This window comes from Rhea pennata, chromosome 5, assembly GCF_028389875.1.
Source record: "Rhea pennata isolate bPtePen1 chromosome 5, bPtePen1.pri, whole genome shotgun sequence".
NCBI lineage: Eukaryota > Metazoa > Chordata > Aves > Rheiformes > Rheidae > Rhea > Rhea pennata.
Window position 1 is genome coordinate 44,361,777 of NC_084667.1, and position 23,969 is coordinate 44,385,745.

Genomic DNA, 23,969 nt, shown 5'->3' on the forward strand with positions numbered 1-23,969 from the left:
CCACTGACTACTCACAGCCACGGCGCCTGCTCTTCCTGAGCTGGCACTGGCTGGGAAAACGGGGGCAGAGACTGCTTTTCAATAGAGAAGAATTTGCAACTGCAGGCTGGGAGACAAAAACCTTCTTGAGTTGAGCGGACAATATTGTGGAAGCGGGGGGAGTAGGGATTACTGTAGCGCAGTCCAGGGTTGCACCGCTTGCACCTGCCGCTTGTTGAAAGGCTGATGCTGAGCAACAAGCAGCTGATGCTGAGGCCCAGTTGTCAGCCTGAATTGGGGGGGTGGGGGAGGAGAGGAAATGCTTCCGGTCGGTGCTCCAGCCAGAAGCAATGGCAAGCATCCCGGCCTCGCCAGCTGGAGGAGCGAGCGCCGGCAGGGTCCAGTGGCCAGCATGGCATTTCAAACACATCCAGGAGAAATGAGAGCGTCTCCCCTTTCAGTGCTCCACTCAAGCCCACCGTGGCGAGTAGCCCACGATGCTGTAAAGCCTCTTCTGCCCTGTGCTGTTATCACCTCCCGCATGGGAGGATCCTGCTGTTCCAGGTCACTCACAACAGCTGTCTGTTGGCCTGCTCCAGCCAGCATGATGAGGGTAAGATGCACCTTGCAGCATCAGGATCGGGACCGGAGCTCAGTGCTCATCTTGCTCAGACATCCCTGCCATGGTGGGGGGTCTCCACCAGGGCACTGCCTTCAGCCAAGGGACTCTGTTGTGGAGGGGGAGATACAGCAATTCCCCAGGATGTTTCAGCAGGCTCTGCACTTAGAGCAGCCACTGGCAGGATCTTGTCCAGCCCCAAGGCGAGCTGGCTGCAGCTGTCTCCCTTAGCGGGGCTGGGAGCCCGGCTGCCTTCCCCCAGCTGCTCTCCCTGCCAAGGTATGAAATAGCTTGTGTGCCCCAGGCACTGGCAGGGCACTCACCATGGTTTTGTGAAGGGTTTTGTGCTGGGTCCACACGCTCCCTATAGAGCAAATCACCTCTGGTAGTGGCCGCATTGGACCCTTAGGAAGATTTAACAGAAGGTTTAAAAGAAAACACATCCCACCTCTCCTCTGAGTGTCCTGCCACCATGACCAGCCCAGTGGAGACCAGCTGCCCAAAACTCACAGAATCCGACTTCTCCAGTCTAGTGAATAGCTCGAGGGACCTTGTAGCAGCAGCAAGGCTTTGCAAAATTGGAGGCAACCTCAAGGACATATAAGAAATACGACTGGCAGGGCCGGATCCTGCATTGCCTGACTGCGTATGGACAGGCTGAAAAGTTCAGGTTGAAGGAAGGGGGTAAGGGAAGGCCGGGCCCCAAGGTAGTTGCACAGGCCGGCTCTGCAAAAAAAAATGAGTGCATCTGCCTGGTTTAGGTTATTTATTAAGGCCAAGCAGAGCTAGAGCTAATCAAAAGGCCATCCAAGCCTGGCTTTTGGGAAATCCTGCTGCAAGCCCACAGAGAGATCACCTGCATTTTGGGAAGTCCCAGAGCCCATTAACGGCAGGAGCTTGTAAGTGTCTGAAGGGGCAGCACGGTGGACCTTTGCTCTGGCCTTGTGCAGTCACTCTTCTGCTCTTAAACTCTCCCACACCAGGACATTCGGGGATTTGGGGGGAGTGTGGTGGTGTGGGGGGTTTCTTTTTTTGGTTTGGTTTGGTTCGGTTTGTTTTTGTTTTTTGTTTGGGTCTTTTGTTTGTTTTTTGGGGGGCTTTTTTTTTTTTCTTTTTGACTTGTATAAAGAGAGAGGCCAACTCTGACCTCAGCGTGAAGCCAGAGCCTATTTTCCATAGGTAAAAAGGACATAACAGCATTTGGGAAAAGGCTCACAGGCCAAATGTCTATAGCAGCTTGCCTTCCACAGGGAGGGCTTTGTATCTTGCAAAGCCAGGGGGATTTCATCTCGGAAATTTCATTTTGGACCTGCTGCATGAACACACATAACAAAAACAGATGGAGAATGTCTTGCCTGCGGTTTTATGGGGACCATATCCGACAGCATGAAGTTGGCCAGGAGTCCAGGAAGGGGAGAAGGGAATGGGGCAGGAGCTCACTTCTCTGCCTGCGGCCGTTTGCTCCCGAGGAAGCGCCTGCCTCCAGAGCATACATATCCATGTAGCCTCCTTTACATTGATTCAGCACAATTTGGAAAACACTTGCTGCTGCTAGTGGAAAATTCTCCCCACAACTTTCTACCCAGCTGCTCTTATTATTAGAAAATTCCTTTCATCTCCATGCGACTATTTTCTTTATTGCAGTGTTACCCAGGAGGCAGGTTGTCCAGAGGGGTGCAGGGAGGCCTCACTGAATAACGTCTTCTTGGGAGCCAAAGGACTAACCATATCTGTCTGCTCACGACAGCTGAGATTCCCCCAAGCTAATATATTCAGCCTTGCCAGGTAAATGTGTTACCGACCCTATCAGAAGGGACCGTGCTGTGCTCAGTGTTCAACAACCCACCCTAGATCTTAGGGTTTCCAAGTCCTGGGGCACTGCATTGGTTTCCAGGCTTGGCTTTCTCTCTGGAGGACTGACTTACTCATCGCAGCAAGGGAAGGCTCAGCACTCACTGCCTAGAATCCCAGGCTGGTAACATACATGCTGAATGTTTCATCTTCCTCTCCCCCCCCCCAAAAGGTATCCAGCCTTGATCTGAGGACAGCGAAAGATGGAGAAATCTCTCCTTCCCAGGGGAGCAACCACACTCATGGTTTAAAAATGCACCTAAGTGAATCTATCTGGCTTTGGCATCCAGCCATTGATCCTTCTTATGCCTTTCTCTGTAAAAATCAAAGCTCTCTTTAACACCTAATATCTTCTTCTCTGAAGGTACTTATATGTTGCAATCAAATGCCATCTCAGTGCTCCCTTGCGATAACCCTCCAGGTTATCCTGCCACCCACAGCTTGTATCCTCAACATACTTTTGGGGCATCCTTGCAGCCTCTCTGAGCCATCAGTTCTTGTTTCTTCATATGGCACCTGGGAAGAGGGGTAGGAAACCACTTTCTCTTGGGGCTGGGCTCTCTTCTGAGACCAGAAAACAGCATCTGATGTCCAGAAGACATGAGAAATTCTCACCCGATGAATCGAGGTGTCAAACAGCAGACTGAGGTCTCCTGCTCTCAAAACAGCCGCTAGCAGGAAGGTAGGGGCACAGTTAGGAGTCAGATCTGTTTTTCTTCTCCTTCCCTGCCTGCTACTCAAGGTAGGATGGGGAGGAATAAGACCTATACAACTGCTCAAAAAAGGCAAAGTAGAAACTACCTGCACATAAGTCACAGTTGTCATTAGCGCAGCATCTTTCATTGCCACATCTCTCATGGTATGTCCAAAGAGCTAATCCTAGGTGATTACAATGGACAATGTCATTTAAATCAATTGCTGCAACATTCAAAAACATCTAGCCTCTCTTTCCTTCATTGCAACTTCCACACAGAACCCCATAATTTATTAATCCTAGGCTGTATTTAAACATCTGCTCTAGTGCCATTTGAGTTTGGCAGAGCATTAGCTTTAAAAATTTATGAAATGTAGTGCAGGTGGCAAAATCTGAAACTAAGGACTATAATCACAGCAAAGAAAGGCTAGTAAGCAGTCCTCAACGGGCCAAGCTCTTCTGAGGCTACATATAGCTAAAGCAGAGTGATGCAAGCAAAGCCTCTGGGAATCTAATGACTTTCAGGTGTGCAAATCGCCAATTTCCCCATATCTGAACAGAGCTGGGTTACAGGCTGGAGCGGTCTTCATGTCCTCTCTGTGCCTGGGAACACTGCTTTGGTGAGGGCTTAAATAAGTGGGGAAAGGCCCTTCTGCTTGCTTGTCCTCCCATATTTGTTGCTTTGTGATTGCTGCAGGAAATATCTTCTATCAAGGTGGGTTATTCAGGTGAACAATGTCCCTACCAACCCTGAGCCTGGGAAAAGCCTGTGAAGGAGGCTTTTAACTTTTTCTCTACCAAAATGGGACTCCTGGGATTTTTAATTAAATACTCCATCCCAGCTGCCCTATCTGCTTTAGTACCACGCCACCCTTTCTTTCCATGAGTGAGTCTACCCAGTAAAAAAATAAAAATTGAAGCCTACATAAGCGTTTTCTTATCTCATCCTCCTCAGCTTAATGGTATCTCCCCACTTGGTGTGGGTTTAGTTCAAGACAGCAAGCGAAACCCACTCCCCTTCATTTCTGATATGCTGTGACCACTTCAGAGGCACTATCAGTAGAGATGCCTGGCCCAGCTCAGCAAATTTCACTGAGTTTCCAGGAGGAAACAGTACTCTTCCTGCTGAGAAGAGCCTCAGCAGTGGGAAAAGTCCTGAGCTCTATCTCCCTTAGGGGAGCAGTAGGCAGAGATGTTTTCTTCCTCTTGCCTCCTACCTGCCCTATTGAAACAGAAAGTGAGGATGTAGTTGCTTGCCACCTCCTAGGGTACCGGAGCGCTGGAGATAACCTCGATGTGTCTTCTGCCCTGACCCTGGTCTTCCTTTCTGTAGCTTAGACAAGTCTAATTCCTCTTTCTTACTTAGTTTAAATTTCCAGCTCTCTAACCAATTTTGCTATCTATTAAAATACTAAATAAGCACCAAACCTATGTCCAGGCCTTACAGGACCTTTTTCATTTTGACAGCAAGTTATTGATAACCATTGTCCGACTATGCAATATTTTCACCTAGGCCATCCATCCCAACCCATCAGAGCAATAGGAATAAGTGATGGCACCAAGAAAATAACAGGGTGATTAAAAAAAAACACCCAACATGGTTTTGTCAAGACGAGATCACATTAGGCTTCTCAGATTGCCCTCTTTGACAAGGTAACTGGCCACATGGATGACGAAGAACTGGTGAATGTGATCTGCTCTGACTATAGAAAGACTCTATGCCTGCTCTCACATGATGTTTTCTGAAGCAAATAGGGCAATTTGGTCTCGATATGGTTCCCATAATGCAGTATGGCTCCTTGAAATTTTCTCCCGGACTACAGTTTCTGAGGAGCCACAATGGAAGGAGGTCTCACCAGGACATGTCCTGGACCCACTTCTCATCACCATTCTCTTTGTAATTTGTGGTATAAAATGGCAAATGCGTTTGTAAGGTCCATTGATGAAACCAAATGCTGGGAACAGTGAGAGCTCCAGCAGATGAGCCAAGAACCGAAAATAGTCTTCACTGCCTGGAGAGAAAGGCCAAGGCTGTTCTGCTGTAAAGTCTGCCAGGAGAAAGCCAGTTCTTTAGGGATTTGAACAAATTTGAACAAGGCAACAATAGACTTCATTGCAAAACAGCAACAGTCAGTCTGGGAGGCATTTAGCAGTGGTGTTAACATGCAATGCCATTACTCTACAGCTCCAGATTGTCTCATTAGGAGCCATGCATAATGCAGCCGTAGGAAGTGAAGTGCTGATTTGGGACAAGCTCTTCCTCCTCGTGTCATTAGCTCGGTTTGAACATGTGAAGAAGCAGCCTTGCTCCAGCAGGCTTCGTGCCAGATGTGATTTGACCTACCCTAATGTGGCCAGCGTATAGTCAGCATGAAACTTAAGCCAGAGGAAACGCTACATCGCACGCTCCACCCAGCTAATTCACTGGAAATGTGGCCATGCGCTTGGGTCTGACCCGGCTCAAACTCCTACTGTATGGCCATGTGGATGTGCATGAATCCTAGCTGGACAAACATGAAACAGAGCTCTCCTGTTTGATAATGTCCCATTTTGTCCCCTGTCCTTCAAGAGTATTTTTAACGTGGGAGAGCAAGGAAAGAACAGAAAGAGGTTTGGCAACATAACTTAAGAGAAGAGGTTAGCCTGTTGTCCCAAATCTGGATTCTGTTACCTGGTGTGCAAGTACTCAATAGACACACAGGGTCGAGATATTTATTTATTTCATTTCTGTGCAGAGATGCAACAAGCCCAGAGACAAAACAATGATGAAGTCATGGTAAGAACCTCCTAATGCGGAGGACGTTGTTTTAAAAAGAAGGATCCACTGGTTTCTCCGCCTGCTTGAGCGACAATGGTGAGAAACTTTGTCCCTGTGCCACAAAAAGGAATTGCAGGGGCACCAGCAAACTCATTGCTCCAGCGATGAGCAGATTATCCCAAGGACACACAGACTTTCTTCAGCTGGAGAACTGCAAGGACAGGTTAGATACAGAGATAATCTTGTATGTTCAGACCCAACGTGAGTGGGAGGGAGAGGACTAAATGTTTTCATGAGACTTTCCCGGTCTGTGCGTCCATGTGCTGGGGCTCTGCAGAAACAATCCAGCTGAGAAAGCAAAATCCTACCTCTGTATGCATTTGAGCACAGTTAACATTCAAAGCCATTATTGTAATGTTACCAGCATGCCAGCAAGGGAAGCTAACTTTGCTGCAGCCAGGCTGGCCAAAAATAAATAAATAAATAAATAAATAAATAAAAATCAGTGAATACTGGTGGGAAAAAAAAGAAAACTTGTCGTCCTTTTTTCTAGGTAGCAAGCACCAGTAGCTGGCTGGGGCCAAGGGCATTCTGCTGCTGCTTTGCAAAATCCTGGTGTTCCCAAGCATTTGGGGCCTCCGTTTCACTGCATTTCAGGGTATTCCTGCAGAGCTCTGCACCACACCACAAGCACAAGCAGAGATTTGCATTAAGTAGCTCATGATGAGCCACTACACTGCCTTCGCCCACTGCTGCTCCTGGTCTTTGCCAAAATCCTACTAGCACTGACTGTTCAGCATAAACAGGTATTTCTTTAAATAACTGCTTTGCAAGCCCGTTGCATGTCAGGCAGCCTTCATTAGTCTCCTCTGGAGAACAGTAATAAATCCATGGGATAGATGAGGCAGTGGGTTTCAAAGGGGGTTTTCCAGCCCACACTGTGAGCAGGCGTCCCCTGAACCACCCCAAGAGAACTTATAAATCACAGAATATTTTGGTACCTAGGTACCCCAATACAAAACCATGGGCGCTCCTGTGGCCATCAGGTACCTCCTGCTGAGGTCGGTTTGATGGAGTGACAGGAATCTTCCCTGGTTAATGGTCAAAGTGCCATGTTCAAATGAGGGCAAACTCACCTTTCAAAATCATCTTCCCCTACCTGCGCCTACAGTAAAACTGTATTGCTGAATCTGTGGTATTGCAAGCATTCCCATAGCAACGGCCAGCAAGGTTGCAAAAGGAGAATTATGACTTTGTTCCCCAGTCTGGCACAAGAAGAAGCCCAAGCTTTATGGGATTAGGCAGATCCCAGCTCAAACATCCAGGGTAACCCTGAAGAGAATAATGAATAGTAATAGCAGAATAAATGGCTTTTGATATAAGACATTGTCCAAACAGTGCTAACAACCTACCTTGTTTAAACACAGTAGATCCTGACATGGTTTCTATGATAAGTTTGGATGCATTTTATTTTTTCAAGCTCACAGTTGGTCAAATGGCATGTCCATCTAAAACAGTATTTGGCACAATTTTCCTCAAAACAATTCCTGACCATACTCGAGAAGATTGCCCTAATACCTGCATTTAGGTAATCTCAGCCAAAATGTTTTATTCATCCTGTGTGCTCCGACATAAGGACAATTTTAGCCAAAACAAGTGGGCAACAAGTTGAACATGAGCCAGCAATGTGTCCTTGTGGCCAAGAAGGCTGACAGTATCCTGGGCTGCATTAAGCAGAGTATTGCCAGAAGGTCAAGGGCAGTGATCCTGCCCCTCTGCTCAGCCCTGGTGAGGCCTTATCTTGAGTGCTGTGTGCAGTGCTGGGCTCACCAGTGCCATAGAGACATGGAGCTACTGGAGGGAGTCCAGTGTAGGGCTACAAAGACGATTAGGGGACTGGAGCATCTCTCATATGAGGAAAGGCTGTGAGAGCTGGGACTCTTCAACCTGGAGAAGAGAAAACTGAGAGGGGATCTTATCAGTGTGTATAAGTATCTGAAGGGAGGTGTAAAGAGGATGGAGCCTCTTGTCAGTGATGCCCAGTGACAGGACAAGAGGCAATGGGTACAAACTGAAACACAGGAAGGCCACTCTGAACATAAGGAAAAACTTCTTGTTACAGAGCGCTGGACCAGCTTGCCTGAAGAGGCTATGGAGCTATTCAAACACCATCTGGACATGGTCCTGGGTGACCCTGCTTGAGCAGAGGGGTTTGACCAGATGATCTCCAGAGGTCCCTTCCCAGCTCCACCCAACTGAAACTGCAGGAGTGCTCTGAGTATCTAACGAGGATCCTGTGGTTAACAGCTACTTCTGCAGCAAGAACAGCAGCCAGGACACTGCCTGCCATCTGCATCTGGAAAGCAGGTTTTGGCCAAGATCGATGTCCATAATGGCACTGCCATTTCCCTGGCTGTTTGAGAAAGACACACTTTCACCATATGAAGATTTCTCAGCCTACTGCCAGCCCATGAGTTGCAGCGTGGACCAACCCTTTTCCCCTGGAACTTTACACAGCTTAACACAAATCCATCAGCCCCACAGAAAAGTCCTTTCAGCACAGCTGCACCATGCTAGTATTCCGCAAACTCCTCCTGATGGTTCCTCCAGAATTTATTTAAGCCACTGTTAAATTTCCTCGGGTTGTTTTCCATGCACTGAGTGTGGGCTTCTTCAAAACTCAGCCTATCTCCTGATGAAGAGGAGGCCTGGGAGCAAGCAGGCTGCCAGGTTCTGCTGCTTACAACTTGCCACCCTTGCCAAGGTGCTCGGTGATGTTCACTGCTCAGCGCTGTCATAGGGGACAGATTCAGGCCAGGAAAAAATGGAAAAAGTAGGGACCAGAGAGCACAGGGCAAGCAGAGCCCTGATTTTAGGTCAGGATGGTAGGGACAGATGCTGGAAAGAAAGTTAAAGGGATCTATGTCCCACCTGTGAAATGCTGGACATGGTATCCCTGCAGCACAAGATTTGGGGCCCCGTGCTGAAAACTGCTGTCTTCCAGTGAACCCACCAGGAAGACTGAGAACAGGAACTGAACTGGAAATCCAGGCTGCTGGGCTACCACCTCCCTCCTGTGTCTGCCTAAAGTCCCCAGCTCTGCCCAGTGCATCCAAAAGCAGCATGGCAAGTATTGCATGTCTGAGCTTTTTAGTGATGTTTGCATTTTCCTCTTCCCTTTCTGCAGACATCCACATGTGTGTTGAAGACCACACGTGAACCTGACTGGCAAGACACCAAAACGTATGTGTGAGCTACCAGAAATTTGGGGTTCCCTAGCCAGATCTGCCCATCTGTTCTGTCCCAGCAGGATCTGAACATACTTGTAACTTCCTCCTGCTTTAGGGGCTACAGGACAGACCTCCTGCGCTGCAGCTCCTAGCTCATATTCTTCCTTTTCTCTTGCTGCTTTTCTCACTAGCCGCTCTGATAACAGCTCCTTCCCATCAGTTTTAGCTTTTTTTCCCACTCCTGCTCGACTTGTACTGTTTCAGACTCTGCTCTTCCCTTTGCCTCCCTTCTCTGTTGCCATTGCCATTCTCAGCACCTGCCCCTGGAGGTTTTTCTCCTGTGTCAAGCACCCATGGAAACAGCACTTTAGGCCACAGCGTTCCTTTGTGCAGACCCAAGTCTCTCAGCAGTGACCGATTTACTTCCCATGGGAAGCATATATCATCCTCAGACAAAAATCTCACGTGCACTCTGCAATATCCATCTTGCCTCTCTTAGCATTTGTTGATTTAAGCCAGACCTGTAGGGATTTGATTTCTGTGCAAAATGTATGGATTTAGCCACACGGCTGATGTTAATGCTAATAGGATTTGTACAGCTAAACTCCAAGGCCCACAGTAAAATTAAAGCCCTATTGTTGTCTTAACTCTTTTGCAGCTCTCCAGGTATCTGACATGTAGCCATCAAAGCAGCTCATAGGATGGTCGTTCAGCCACTTCACAGCATTCCTATCCTCTTCAAAATGCAGGATGATGAAGCAGAATCCATCCATGTGGCCCAAGGAATTAAACAGAGGTTAATGCATTAGGTATGTACAGATATTTGCCTTCTGCCATTCAAAAGCTCTCATTGCAATGAGGCTTTCTGAGCTTTTTCCTGTCCCTTCATCAAAAGCCCTGGTAGATGTTGCTTCTTTTGCTACTCTGCTCAAGTTATAGCCTACCCTTAAGCTACTGAAGACAAAGTAAAAACCATCTCTGAGTAGAACCTATCAGTGATCTGTGGAACCCCAAAGCTGCAATAGCAAATGCAAAACTTTCTCTGGAAGGAAAGTGCTGCCCTATTCCCAATGCCTCGTTGTAAAACAGCAGCCATCAATGCATGTTTGCTCCCATGCTCCTTCAGCGTGTGATGGAAAGCATGGATGCCGCAACGCTGGTTATTTATGTGCTTTGGAGAAGGTGTCTGGGAGGCTTGCTCTGATGCAGCAGGGGTGAGTGGGAAAACCGTCAGGAGCCTTTGACTGGCCTTGTGCCCCCCAGGATCCCCACCCCATGCCCCCTAGGATCCCAGCTCCGTGCCCCCTGTGTTCGCAGCCTTACACACCCTGGAATCCTGGCCCCATGCTCCTGAGATCCCCACCCTTGCCTCCTGGGATCCCAGCCTCACATCCCCCAGAATCCCCACCCTCTGTCCCTGGGATCCCAGCCCTGTACCCCCCAGGATCCTGGCCCCATAACCCTGGAATCCCTGCCTCACATCCCCTGGGATCCCAGCTCAGTGCCCCCAGCATCCTCACCCCACCTCCCTGGGATCCCTGCCCTGTACCTCCCAAGATTCTCTACCCCCAGGATCTCATCCCCCTGCCCCTCAGGTTCCTCAGCCTGTGCCCCCCCGGATCCCAGCCACCTGCAATGGACCAAGGGGCTGGGGAGCCCCTTCCCAGGAAGCGGGACTGGAAGGAGTAGCAAGGGTGGCCACCCTTTGTAAAGCTCTTTTTTTTTCAATTACTAGGTCAGAAATTATTTTATTTAGAGTTTATATATATATATATATATATATATACACACATATATATAAAATACATATTATATATTATACATGTACATACAAGATTAACATACTTAAAACATATATATAGCTTGCCAGCTCAGCTCAGAGAGCTCAGATCTTCTTCCAGTGAAGCTGGACACATCCATATACAAAAACCTATCTTCTGCAATTAAGATTTAATTCAAGGAATTCAGCAGGTGATACACAAGGCTAGGCTCCAGCTCAGTCCAGGCGTTGTGCTGGTTTCATGATGCTAGCAGCAGGGAAAAAGAAAAAAAATCAGTAATACAGTGAATACAGTGTATCCATAAAATCAGCATACGTGCCTGAATATGTAGAGTGAATGTATCACATTTTCGAAGTCAAAGAGCACTTCAGAGTTACTCCCCCAGTATTTAGACTGCACATGCTTCATTTACATTGTATTTTCATTCTGTGGTGCATTATTTAAGAAAAAAAAAAAAAAAAAAAAACAATAGACATGTCCTGCAAAAGGAAGGACCTGTTTGTCATGCTCCTTCTTTTTTACACATAAAAATATTTCAAAATTTACTTTTAACTCTTTGTTCTGTGATTTCTATTTGTTTAAAAGAAATGTGAGGAAAGCAAGTTTTTCTAGCTCTTCCTGGACTTTTCTAAGGACATCTTGTGAATGGATTTGTCTTAGATGAGCTGTGAGAAAGACTTCTCTTTGCAGAACTGTGCAAAGAAGTAAGTTCTGTATATGTTAATTTAAACACTTGAAGGAGTTTTAAAATAAAGAAATAGCTTGTGCTTCCCATTTCAAGGCACTCTGGCAGCAAACCCCCTTTTCCAATAGAAAAAAATCTCAGATATTCTTTATAGACTACATAGATACAAATCAGGAGCACGTAGCTCATTTTGCCTTGATTTGCCATTTTTTGCCTGTGTCAGTGCCACAGGCATCGGAGCGCTCACTTCTGGATTTGTCCGTCTGGCCTGTCCCCAATGGAGCATTTATCTCGGGAGTGCCATGCAGCTGCCCAAATTAAACCAGTATGTTCCAGCCTCAACACGATGGGAGGTTTGGGTAGCTCTTTTTTTTTAACATCTTCTCTGCACATGCCTAAAGCATGCTGCGGAGCGAGGAACCAAAAGCCTGAAGAGTTAATCTGTGAGATAAATGGATTTTGTGCGTGCACAGCAGCTGAAAATACAGCAAAAGGTGTCCGCTGCGAAAATAAACCGGGCTTAAGTGAACACGCCACTATTCCTCATGCGAACATCACAGCTTCAAACCCCATCGAATCTGCTTTTTTTTTCAAGCTTGAACAAACACGCCCAGTTTTAGTTTTTTAATGCCGCTGCTTTTTTATTCTCTGCATATACTCTGAAAAAGCTGTACCAGATAAGCTCAGACTTTGGAGAAAAACTTACTTTGGGGCTGGCACCAGCCAAGAAATACTCATCTCTGGCGAATTTTGTGTTCAGTTATGGGCAAACAACTAACCCCAGGGGACACAGAGCAGGATGGAAATGAGGACCCACTTCGAACTCCCAGAGGAGCTCCTAATTCCATCTGCAGTTGAATCACGTGCTTCCTCCGCCTCTGCAAAAATTGGCCACCTCTCCCCACCTTTCTGCAAAGCTTTAACAGTGCATGACCCCACAAACAAGATTTCATTAGTTTCCCTGTAGTCACTGCAGACACCACTGTGAAGCATCATCATAAATAATTTGTGGCAACCAAGAAAATAAATGAACAAAGTCCATTTTGAGAAGCGCTGTCTCCTTCGGGGGCGCAGTTGTGAACACAGTGACAGGTTCGTTCCCACTGGCTCATCCAAGCAGACCATAGCCTCTGAGCTACTACCTCAAGCCCGGCAACACACCGGGGGGGCAATGAAGCCCACAAAAGGCCCCTCCTTCAGCACCGCCATTTGCACATGATTGCGCAACTACTGTTGGCTTTCCCATCGTGTCTTTCCTGGGACATGTGTTTTGCGTTCCTCCTTCTGCAGCCCTCACTGCTTTCGTGCATCACACTTCATAAAACAGCGGCTACCTAGGGAACGCAAAGCAGAGCCTGTTATTTGTCCTGTGCACACAGATTTTTCACTAGCGTTCCTGTGACTCAGCTCAGAAGGCAGAGTCCTCAGCTTTAATCCTTATTTTGCAATACACCTAAGCACGCACCTGCATTTGCTTCATTCCCCAATAGCCCATAGGTGCGTTTTAAACTTTTGCTCTAGCCATCTTCTGCTTTCATTCAATCCGGGGTTCATCTGCTGGCTGTGCTGGTCACCAGCCAGCTCGTCTCCAGCAAGTCCCTTCAGTTCACAGTTCCTTTCTTTTTTCTTCCATCAATAAATTTTGCTATCAGTGCTTATATATGCCCCACTAAAGTGCCTTGTGGTAATCGGCACAGTCAGCAATATCTCCTAACAACACCTTTTCTTTTGCAGCACATGGACATGAGCTGGGCTGAGTAGCTCTGCTACTGCTGCCTGCTACAGGTTAGCATCTGATATCAGCTATAGCAGGTTTTTTTAAGCTAAAAAACGAAAAAAATAAGCTCTTGTAACAGTGAAGATGCTAGAAACCTGCAGATGACAACCAAAGACCCCAATGTAGTGCTTTTTATTGGTATTTTTGTGGATAGGCAATGAGATATTGCATACGGCACCTCTGTGCTGGCTGTCAGCTCCCTCTCATGCAGCCTGGATCCCTACCAACTTCTTCCATTGGGAACAGGAAAATATTTCACTCCAACAAGAAGGAGGAAACGTTTAAATAGAAATAGACATTTAAATAGATGTTTAAATAGAAATCTTGGTGAGAACTGCCTATGAAACCACAGTTGGTATTCTGCATACCTAAATACTGATAACCAGTTTACTTTTTGGGGGTAACACAATTCCAAGTCAGTTAATAGAGCTCCACCAGGGATTAATCTGGCATTTAATACTTACTGGGTTATCCTCAGATAGGGATGGGGTGGGGGAGGAGCATTGAAAACCAGCACTGGTACAGGTTGCCCAGAGAGGCTGTGGAGTCTCCTTCCCTGGAGATATTCAAAGTCTGCCTGGATGCAACCCTGTCTAACATGCTCTAGGTGACCCTGCTTGAGTAGGGCGGTTGGACTAGATGATCTCCAGAGGTCCCTTCCAACCTATTCTGTGATTCTGTGAAAAAGTGAAAAAGCCATTGAGAAGCCAGCAGTCAGCACAGTGCCAGGATCTTTTATGCTCAGGTGTGAAGCAGGTGAGAGAGAGCCCAGATCATTTGGATTTGGGGATGTTTCCTAGCTTAGTGTGGGCTCGGTTGAAGAGATGCCCAGAAAAGGTGGAACAGGCATGGAGAGGGAGATGGCTGAAGGAAACTGGTTAGTGCAAAAAAACAACCTGAGCAGCTTGCTCTCATTTTGGAGGTAAAGAAGATGGATAACAAGAGAAAATAAAGGGCAGCTGTAATGCACGTAAACCTGCACCATTTCTTTGGAGGGAGGCTGTATGTGGTGAAGCGAGTACCTTAGGCTGGAAAAGCTGTGCTTCACATCGTCATTTGCCAAAGGAGAAGAGGTTGATTATTCATAGTAAATGAAACTGAAACTTTTTCACAGGTTGGTCCGGAATATAGTGTTTTTAAGCTCTTAGCGTGAGGCTGCCTTTCTAGAGACCGTGAACAGCTTAAGGCATGAACAGCGTGGCCCTGTATCATACTGGAAGCTGAAGAACATGCTGCTTGGTCTTTTTCTAGGTTTAAAGAGAAGACCTTGGGAAGAAATGATCTCCAAGTGGTGTCCAGTTGGGTCCGATGCTTGCCCAGGGGGCGAGAGGCTGCGAGGTGCTGCCCCTTGCCTTCACATTTAAGCTTCACCACTCAACTTAAGCACTAACGCTGTCAAAGCACTGGCCTTCTAAACGCTGAAAAGCTGAAGGCGTATTGCTGATTTGATAGTGCCTGGATTTCCAAAGTTGTTCGAACACATCTGATGACTGCACTTTGTGTAACACCAAAATTGAAGTAGCTCTGGTGCTCAGCAGGACTGGAGTCACCCTCCTGTTGGTTGGTGCTCACAGCTGAGGGAAGGACCACATTAAAATGGACCATTTGGCAGCAGCAGAGCCAGAGCTGCCTTTGCTTTTCAGGCAGGGAACTGCAGCTCTCATCCATCAAAGAAAGACTACCCTCCACTGCCCTGCAGCCGCTCTTCTTGACTGATGCTCAGTGTAGTTGAATGGAGCCTTTGAAAAGTCATTTCCCATCCAGGGGAGATATTTCTGCATTGCGGCTCCCAGGGCACGTGGTGAAGCAAGACAGCAGCTGACCACCTTGTTGGTGCTTCCTATCTCCCTCCTTGAATGTAAGAACGGTGAGGTGATTGTTGAGCCCTATGGCAGAGCGGCTGTGAGCCAAAGTGGCCTCGTGTTGCTGCCAGAGACCTGCTTATGTACAGTCCTGCATGGGGCTGCATTTTTTTACCCTACTGAGTGCTAGGATGCATCCCTGTCTTTACACATCCTATGTTCTGCTGGCTGTGTAACACATTGGCTGCCTTCTCATTAGATAAGGATCTGATGGTGCTTTCCTACCCTTGTGCGAATGGTTTCTCACCCAAATGCTGCCTGTACAGCTAGGAAAGCCTGCTGCTCAGTCCTGTCTCAGTGTCTCCATGTGTCTGGATTCTCCCTTTCGCCCCATCAACCAAGCACAGCGCTTGGGTATTGCAATGACCGGGGCAGTGGCTGGTCTTGGTCTTGTCTGCAAGGTCTCCTGGAAGAAGACAGAGGAAGTGTTTCAGCCTCCCAGCTTTCCTGGAGCTTTGCTGCATTTCAAGTCCCTAGTGTTGTAACTCTTTGTGTTTATTAAACCACGTTCTTGAGGAGAACATTGACAACTACAGCCACTCTCCCACTTGGGAAGCAGAAGGAATCCCTGCAGCATCCCAGGCCTGTTGGCACATCCCTTGCTGTGCCATATCCCAGGCCTACTGCCACACTGCTCGCTGCGCCACACCTGCACTCTCTTGCCTGGCACTCGCACATCACCTGTGTGTACCCTTTTTTTCCGCTCGCAACTTGAAACTTTTCCAGAGTTTGGATGCAGCCAAAAAGATGCAGCTCTGCTCTTTTTACATAAATAAATAAATAAATAAAACTGGCAATGAACCGGGGCGTTCGCGGGGCCACAGACGCGTTCGCCGTCGGGCTGCCCGCGGTTGTGGATGGTGGCGGGGAGGAGAATACCGGGGGCGGGGGGGGCGTGCACAGCGACGCTCCACGGGGGGGGGGGGGGGGGGGGGGCCGGCCCGGGCCCGGGCCCGCCCCCTCCCCGGGCCCGAGGGGAGCCGGACCGGGCTCCGGCACCGGGACAGGGGCGGGGCGGGGGGGCAGAGAGGCTCCAGGATTGGCTGGCGGCGGCGGGCAGGGGCGTCCGCTATTGGCTGCGCCGCGGAGCGAGCGCCGGAGCGGCGGGCGGCGATTGGCTGCGGACGAGGAAGCAGGAAGGAGGACGGAGGGGCTTGCTGCTTTCGGGGAGTTCGCGGCGAACAGCGGTGGTTGCGGTGCTTGCCCCGCTCCCGGCTCCGGCCCCGCTCCCGGCCCCCGCCCCTGCCCCCGGCCCCTGCCCCCAGCCCCGCCCGCGCCGGCCTGTGCGCGCCGCCCGCCGCCCAGGCCGCGCCCCACCGCGTCGCTCCGCACCGTATCGTACCGCGCCGCACCGCATCGCGGCGCCCTGCGGCGAGGGCGGGCGGCGGCGCCTCGCCCCCATCCCGCAGCCGGGAGGCTCCGGGGGAGGTGGCGGCGGCGCTGACGCAGCAGCGTGGAGCCGGCGGCTCAGGCGCCCCGCGGCGGGGGGCTCCTGCTGCGCGATCCCGCCCCGGTCGGGGCCTGCGGCCGTCGCGGGCCGCGGCGCGCAGGGAGCGGCGCGGGAGCGCGCCCCGGTGAGTCCCTACGCGGCGTGGCCGGCTTCGCTGTCTGCCCCGCTGCCTTGCCCCGCGGCCGGGCCGGGAACAGGTGTCGCCGCGGCGGCGGCGGTGCGGGGGGGCGACGAGAACTTTCCGCGACGGCGGCGAGCGGCGGCCGGGGCGCGGCGACGGCGGCCCTGGCGGGGGGGGGGGCGGCGGCCTGTACGACGGGTGGGCCGCGCCGGACAGGTGTGGGCGGCGGCTGCGGGACCGGGCTGCCGATCGGTGGTCGCCGCTCCGCCGGGGGCAGCGGGCCGGGCCGCAGCTGACCGGACTCGACGGCGCAGCAGGACAAAGGCGGCGGCAGCAGCGGCCTGACAGCGGCCTCCCGGCCGGGCCCCAGCAGCCGGCACCAGGGTGCTAAGAGGAAATCCAGCATGGGAAGGGGAGGGAAGAGAAGAACGGGCTCTTGGCCTCCTCCCGGCGCCGAGCGGGGAGGGAGGAATAAGGTGTCATTCCCTCCCTTCTGCTCCCGGGGGGAAGCGGTTATGGCAATCTCGAGGCGATTCCAGATTTTTTTTTTTTTTTTAATTGTGCTCCAGTGAAGCGCAGCTTCAGGGAGCGTGCGTGCCATGCCCCCCACAAGCTCTCGCCCTGTGACGGGGCTTGCGTGCTGCACCCCACCGCCAGACCAGCCCCGGGGCCCAGGCAGGGGTTTGCTCAGGGCTATGCGCAGTGGGGGTTTCATCTGGAGCAAAGCCTGGCAGGAGCGAAGAAATAAAATTGTGGCCTGAGTCAGTGGTGCGCATTCCCTGGGCAAGTTTCTCATAATTTGTGACAAGGCATTGGCGCCTGTACTGAAATTTCAGGCAGTTTAGCTGCGTAAGTAGGGGTGGTGTGGAGCCTGTTTAGGGGCCAATGGGGGAGTTTTACACCAGCTTTGTGGCTCCTCTCTCTTTCTCTCCCTCCCCCCCCCCTCTTTTTGCATCCTCTTTCCTCCAGCCTGCTCTGCTTGTGCCCTTCCTCCCTCTTTCCCTGGCTCTGGACATCTCGTTTTCCTGACGATAGATGTGGTAGTGGGCGAGCTCGTTTCCTCTTTTCCTTTTGTGTAGCTGTAGCTCCTAATGGAGGCAGCTTCGCCGGCTCGCTCTTTTCCAGCTGCTTCAACAAGATGCAGGAGTCAGCGCATGTGACCGGGCAGAGCGCGGTGGCTGCCAGCCTTTGCCCGTGTTCTCCCGAAGGCCACCGCAGCTTTGGGGATGCCCACATCGCAGGGGCCTCGCCTGCCGCTGACAGAGCGGCCGCAAAAACATGGAAAATATTAACAGTTTGGGAAATTACTCTCTTTGTTCCCCCCAGCACCACCACCATGAGTGCTTATCTGAAGAGAGGTGCTGGTTTGGTTTTGTTTTAAAGTGTACAGCTGCCCCTCGTGCTGGTGCCTCAGCTGAAGGCATGATTGTCACGGCAGATGAACCTCGGAGCCAAGGGATTTTCTGGGCTTTTGGCAGCCTGGTTAATTGATCTGTCCATCAGTTTGCCACAATTAGGAACCGCTTACGCCAGGCTGTTACTTCTGGCTGGGGCTCTATGTGCTCTTTGATACCACGGTCGCAGAGCTGCTGTCCGGGGTCTAAGCTTTTATTTTAAGGCTTGCAGTTTGCCTTGTTGCACCTTTCACAAGCGTGTGAAACATATGATGGACAGAGGTTTTTGAAATCTTAATGTAATTTAAACACCAGCATGCTACTGGTCACTTTAAGGGGAATAGCCTGATAATGTGTTCACCCTGAGCCATCCTTCATGTTTGTCATACGCTGGCTACCTGAATTATCCTCAAGCTTCACATGGCGCTGTCTGGGTATTTGCTTGTGGGAGAAAATTATTTGGTGATATGAAGAGGACATTTTTGATTTAAATGCAAAGAACATGACATATGTTTGTTTTTATTCCTAGTGGGTTCAGTGCAGCGTTTTAAACCATGCAGCAATGTAGTTTCTCAAAGTGCTGTTCTTGAGTGGAGCATAATTGCTCTCCCTGTGAAGCATAGCATTTTTTTTTACAGGTGTAAAATCAGCTTGAAAACACAGCTCTCTGGTGAAAATAATTCTCTTAACTTTATGGGAGGCAGATCCTTTCTGAGTGCTCTGCTTGCTGTCCTTTGGCAATTACACTGAGCAATGTAACGTCCCTGAGAAATAGAGTATTTGGAGGGGAAAAATGGTCACAGTTGTTCTTCAGTGTTGAGCTGCGAATGCCATCTGAGTCTAGTCTGGTGTGTCTCCTCCAAATCCAGAATTGCCACCTTAGAAACATTAGATGTGCAAGAGTTTAATGGCAACACGTGTGCTTTATCTGAGAGTGTGGTGGGATCTGTGGCTGATACGTTGCAGGTTCAAAAGCTGCTGAGGTTTTCCCATCAAACTAAATAGAGCAGTTTAAGGTTAGGCACTCTGTCCTTGCTTAAAAAGCTGTGATACGCATCACTTTTTTGTCTTTGTTCTGACAGCCTTATTATTTCTTTGAGGTGTTTTTTCCCTTTTTGTTGGGCAGAATTTTGTTAACTATGATGATGTGGTCTGGTGCATGTAGGGATCCTGTGGTGGGCAGAGTGGGAGTATTTTCTTAGCTGGTGCTGGGTGATTATTTGGGAGAAATGTGCTCTTCAGCAAATGCCGGTGTGGTATCCCTCCAGCATTAAGACTGAGCTCTCAACAGTGAACCTGTCCCAAGTAAATGATTGGAGAACAGTTTGTGATCTTAGGCAAAGGCAACCTTGCAGTTGCACTCTGTCATTAAGTTCAGATCCTGAGCAAATGAAGGTTTCTCTGTAATTGTATCTGGTGCTGCAAGAACTTGAAGATGTGCTCAGATGTGCAAATACTGTGTCCAAAAGCAGCTGCACACAGATTTTTCTTCCCATCTTTCCCCCCCATCTAACCCCCAAAGTGTAATACTCTGTTAACCATGGCGATATACCTCATAGGAGTAACTACAGCAAAAAAACCACCCACTTTGTTCCCAATCAGCTGAACTAATATAGTCACAACTATCGTATTGTTAATAATATACGGAACAGCCTGGATAATTGGGAAGTAGAAAAATCAACACTCCAAAGAAGAAGTAGAATTAAAAAGAGCTTAGAGTACAAGCTGTGCATTTTTATGCTGTAGGCTATTGCGGGACAGCATATTTCTGTATATGACTATTAGGGAATTTTGATAGTCTCCAGGGGCTTTACCTGCAGATCCAGAGGATTTCTCCTAATCTGTTTTAGTCTTATGTTTCACCTTCTATTACATTGACACATCACTTTGAAGACAAGTAAGCAGCAAGTATACTGTTTGTTTGTTACTGCAAAATATTCAGATTTTTTTCCCCTTAACTGGAAAGTCTAGGGAACATTCCTAATGCCTAGATATAATCTACATTAAAAAAAAAAAAGGTATTTTAGACATACTCACAAAGAATTGTGCCACTTGCTTCACATTTAAACTACAAGCCTTTGGTGCGGAGGATGTTTCTTTGGAAATGTTCATAGCTGTCCAGCATAGCAATTTCTGTTCATGTTTGGACCAAAGGCATGTTTTTTGATGGAATGAATTATCTGTAACTATAACAAGACCATTTTGATTTAGCCCTGTAAGTCTTTGTGCTGGCTTCAGGATTGGCATACTGGTAACCAGCACATTTTAAAATGGGGAAAATGTATTTAAATATAATACTACTGTTTTTATCTCTGAACATTGAAATAAATATGACTGTCTGGGACAATGAAATAGGCCTTTATCCAGTTAATTTCCAAATTTGATGTTCTAGCATGAAGTGATAATGCTTGGATTATAGGAAGGTCAAATAAAACAAAGTTGAAGCAATATTTCATGCAAGAGATTTTGGGTATTTTTAAGATGAATGTTTCCACTGTCCTGTTATTCCAATGGAAGATTAATGTAAAACCAGATGAGACTGATGTTACCATAAAACGTTAAACTTTAGTCTAACAACTTTACAACTTTAGGATGTAATTAAGAAGAATTAATTTAAGTGTGGTTTGAGAATGGATTTGTTTTCCACCTGTTGTCTGTCGCCTGTTATTATTTATTGTATTAGAATTTAATTAGCCTGGTCTTGAATGTTATCCCTTCTCGTGCAGTTTAGGTGAAAACCCATTAAAAAGTAGGAGAGAATGTAAGAGCGTGTGGAGAAAGTGGCTAGACATACAAAGTGCAGTCAGTGACTAAATTAAGCAAACAATTCTTTAAAATGTCTTTGTTTTAATCATTTAAATTGCAAAGAATATTTCAAGTTCAGTTCTAGCAGCCATCCCCCAGCTAGGCGTAACTGTTCTGCTCGATATGGATATGGCTAGGCAGGAATAGTTGACGCGAGGATAACTTGGCTGGAAAAACAGTTATTGCTCACATATCTAGCTAATCATTACACACTTTGAGTTGCATGAAAGCCTCACATGGAGGATATAGGTAGTTAACTTGATAGAAGTTAAAATAAGATGTGGGACAACTTGGGATTTTTTGTCTGGGTTTTCTGAATCGGTGAGCAGGGTTTCTACCTAGGTAGCTGTTAAATGGCTTCTCTGGCTATGGCAGGCTACATGCATCTTTTTGCTGGCTAGTTAAGGAACGTGGGAATGTGCAGTGCGATGTCCCAGATGTCCAGTGGCATCCTTAATACCTGTAACTGTCATTAGCAGCAAAGTATAGCAAATAAACATCTATTCAGGTGGAAGAGGAATGCGTGTCATGATGCAAACTCACCAAGACCACAACCTAGTCAAGGCCGTGCTTCAAAGTTTTTCCATGATTAGCATGGCTAGGAATGCTGCTTTTATGGCTTTTTTTTTTTTTTTTTTTTAAAAAAATCCTTTCATTTAGAGATGCACTTTTAATAAAGACATTCAGTTTAATTATGCTTTGGAATGCAAATATTGTAACGGATGCCTTTCCCTGTTGAAGGGAGCATAATGCGGTTGGGACAGGCTTTTTTTTACGGTGTTACATGCTGGTAATTTGGGTCTGGTTCTGCGTACAGTTGGGTGTGAGCAACTGGAGAAATTGCGCTGTAGGCAGGTGGATTCCTGTGTGGCTGAACTGCAATGATTTTTAGTGTGGAAGAGCCTGACATTTGCTTTCAATGTGTCACATCAGGAAATGAGATGTTTTAGTCTATGCCTGGCAGTTGCTGTATTCCTCATGGCCTATTTTTTGTGAGCAAAGGTGTGACTAAACAAGAAAACTATGACTTTTCTTTTTTTCTTTCTCCCTTTGTAAGCATGGAATAAGCAACCAAGGAAAGGTATTCACAGTAATACTTTTTGGCACTCGTTGTTCTTAAAGCAGGTTTTTGAAGGGCTTTCTCGCGCTCTGATTTGAAAGTGTGCAGCTTGCCGAGCTCAGCAGGTTGGATTTGTTTAAAAAGTTTTGAGTTTCAGAGGCTGCAGGTGTATCAATATTTAAAATTATTTATGATGTGGTTTTTTTATTTTTTATTTGTGAGAAGGGGAATAAAAAACAGGTATTCTCCTTCAGTTCCATCAAAGTAAAACTGCTTGGCTGGTGGTTTCTTTTTAGCATCTGTAGTATTGTGGTTTACATAAAATCACAGCATCAAGATCCCTGGGCAGTGCTGAGATGCTGAAAAGGGTGGCATAAGGTGCTCTGTCTGGAAGGGTTACAGCCACTGCAAGACCGACCAGATTCCAGCTGGTTTGAGTTTGGAAACGGTATGAAGATCCAGAGTGACAGAGAATCCTTGGTGCCTCTCTGGGATAAATTACCAGCTTTTTTGCAGTCGCAGCCCTGTGGCCTCTAGGGCTGCACAGGTGTGATATAAACTTGTGCTTCTTGGTGTTGAGCAGGAAAGTGAGGGTGTAACGTGGCTTGGGGATGTCAGCATTTGTTTCACTGTAGTTACTAGGAACATCTTCAGTCCCTAGCACTGAAGTTCTTGGTAGTTGTAGTATTAATGTAATACTGGTAGTGCATTGCTACCCATGAAAGGCTCTCGTCTATGCGTGGCTTGCGTGTAACTTGCAGTGAAACCACTAATGAGCTTTAACACTTCTGTTTTCTCCATGCTTAACAAAAATTAAATCCTTCCCCACAAAAAAAGTGTTGTTGAGTACTTAGGCCTGATGCCTTTATGCAAGTGTAATGAGTAATCTCCAACCTTGTATGAGATGCTGTCTCAAAGCCTGTTATGGAATTAGGCAATTTATACCTTTCTGCAACTTCTTTTTTTTTTGGGGGGGGGGGGGAGGGGAGGGGACGGGGGGCGGTACTGATAACATAACTTATTCCAAGTTTCTGCCTTGAATTTCTGACATTGGGCTGTTGAAAACTCCATCTGTCCACTAAGTGGATGTCAATCCAATTTAAGCTTGCATGTGTTTCCAGGGAAACTATCAGAGGCAATTGCAAGAAATGGACCACAGAGTGGAGGGAAAGGCAACAAAACAGCAACATTCTTTTTGATCCTTAAGCATTATTAAAACCCAATTAGCTGTGATAACCCTATATAGAGCGGTATTTAGAGTACTTAAGTTAGATGGTCTATCTTTGAGGATCGTGTGTTGTCTGTAGATGTATCATAGTGAAAAAAAAATGGGAAAGTGGCTACAGGTGCTGGCCCAGAGGTGTCTCTTCTGCTCTTAGGGCTTTATGTTTTTCCCATATGTATTATGGTTTTACATAGTGTACTCTCTTTCCTTCCTAGCACTCTGGCAAACTCATGCAACTGTATAAAAATCTGCCTGGCCTCTTGCATGAGCAAAGCAAGCTGCAGAATGCTTTCTCCCAGTTCTGCCCAGAGGAGCCTTTCCACGTACATTTAGAAATAATTAAAGGCAAAATTAAAAAAAAAAAAAAAAAAAAAAAGTATAGGTCCGTTTAGATGAAGCATAGCTCTACCTAGGTTCTCTGTGTTTTGCCACGCCCTGTCAGTATGCTCTGTTGACCACAAAGGCAGAGAACTGATAAGATTCTCAATGCATCCTGCGTCATCGGGATGTCATAGCATCACTTGGCTTTGCTAGCACTACTGTGAAGCTGCTAGCAGAGTGGGAGCAGGAAGCAGCAGAGCAGTCTGCAGGCTCAGAGACCGCAATTGCACTTATCTTCTGTTTAGAAACAAAGTTCTTTGCCTGTTGGGAAGGAATTCTGTTTTAATTGAGAGTTTA

General features: G+C 47.7%; 1 protein-coding gene and 1 long non-coding RNA gene across 2 annotated transcripts in view; both read left to right on the forward strand.

Annotated features, from left to right (window-relative positions):
- Window positions 1-1,952: 1,952 nt before the first annotated feature.
- On the forward strand, window positions 1,953-15,966 carry LOC134140824 (uncharacterized). Its single transcript, XR_009958500.1, has 4 exons — window positions 1,953-2,383; window positions 9,089-9,144; window positions 9,790-9,940; window positions 14,626-15,966. It is a non-coding gene; the product is annotated as an uncharacterized LOC134140824 (long non-coding RNA).
- Window positions 15,967-16,737: 771 nt separating this feature from the next.
- Window positions 16,738-23,969, forward strand: part of BAHD1 (bromo adjacent homology domain containing 1) — a 37,767-nt gene continuing 30,535 nt past the window's right edge. Inside the window, exon 1 of the mRNA XM_062577888.1 lies at window positions 16,738-16,810. The gene's annotated coding sequence lies outside the window, so the exon portion shown is untranslated. The remainder of the gene's footprint in view (window positions 16,811-23,969) is intronic.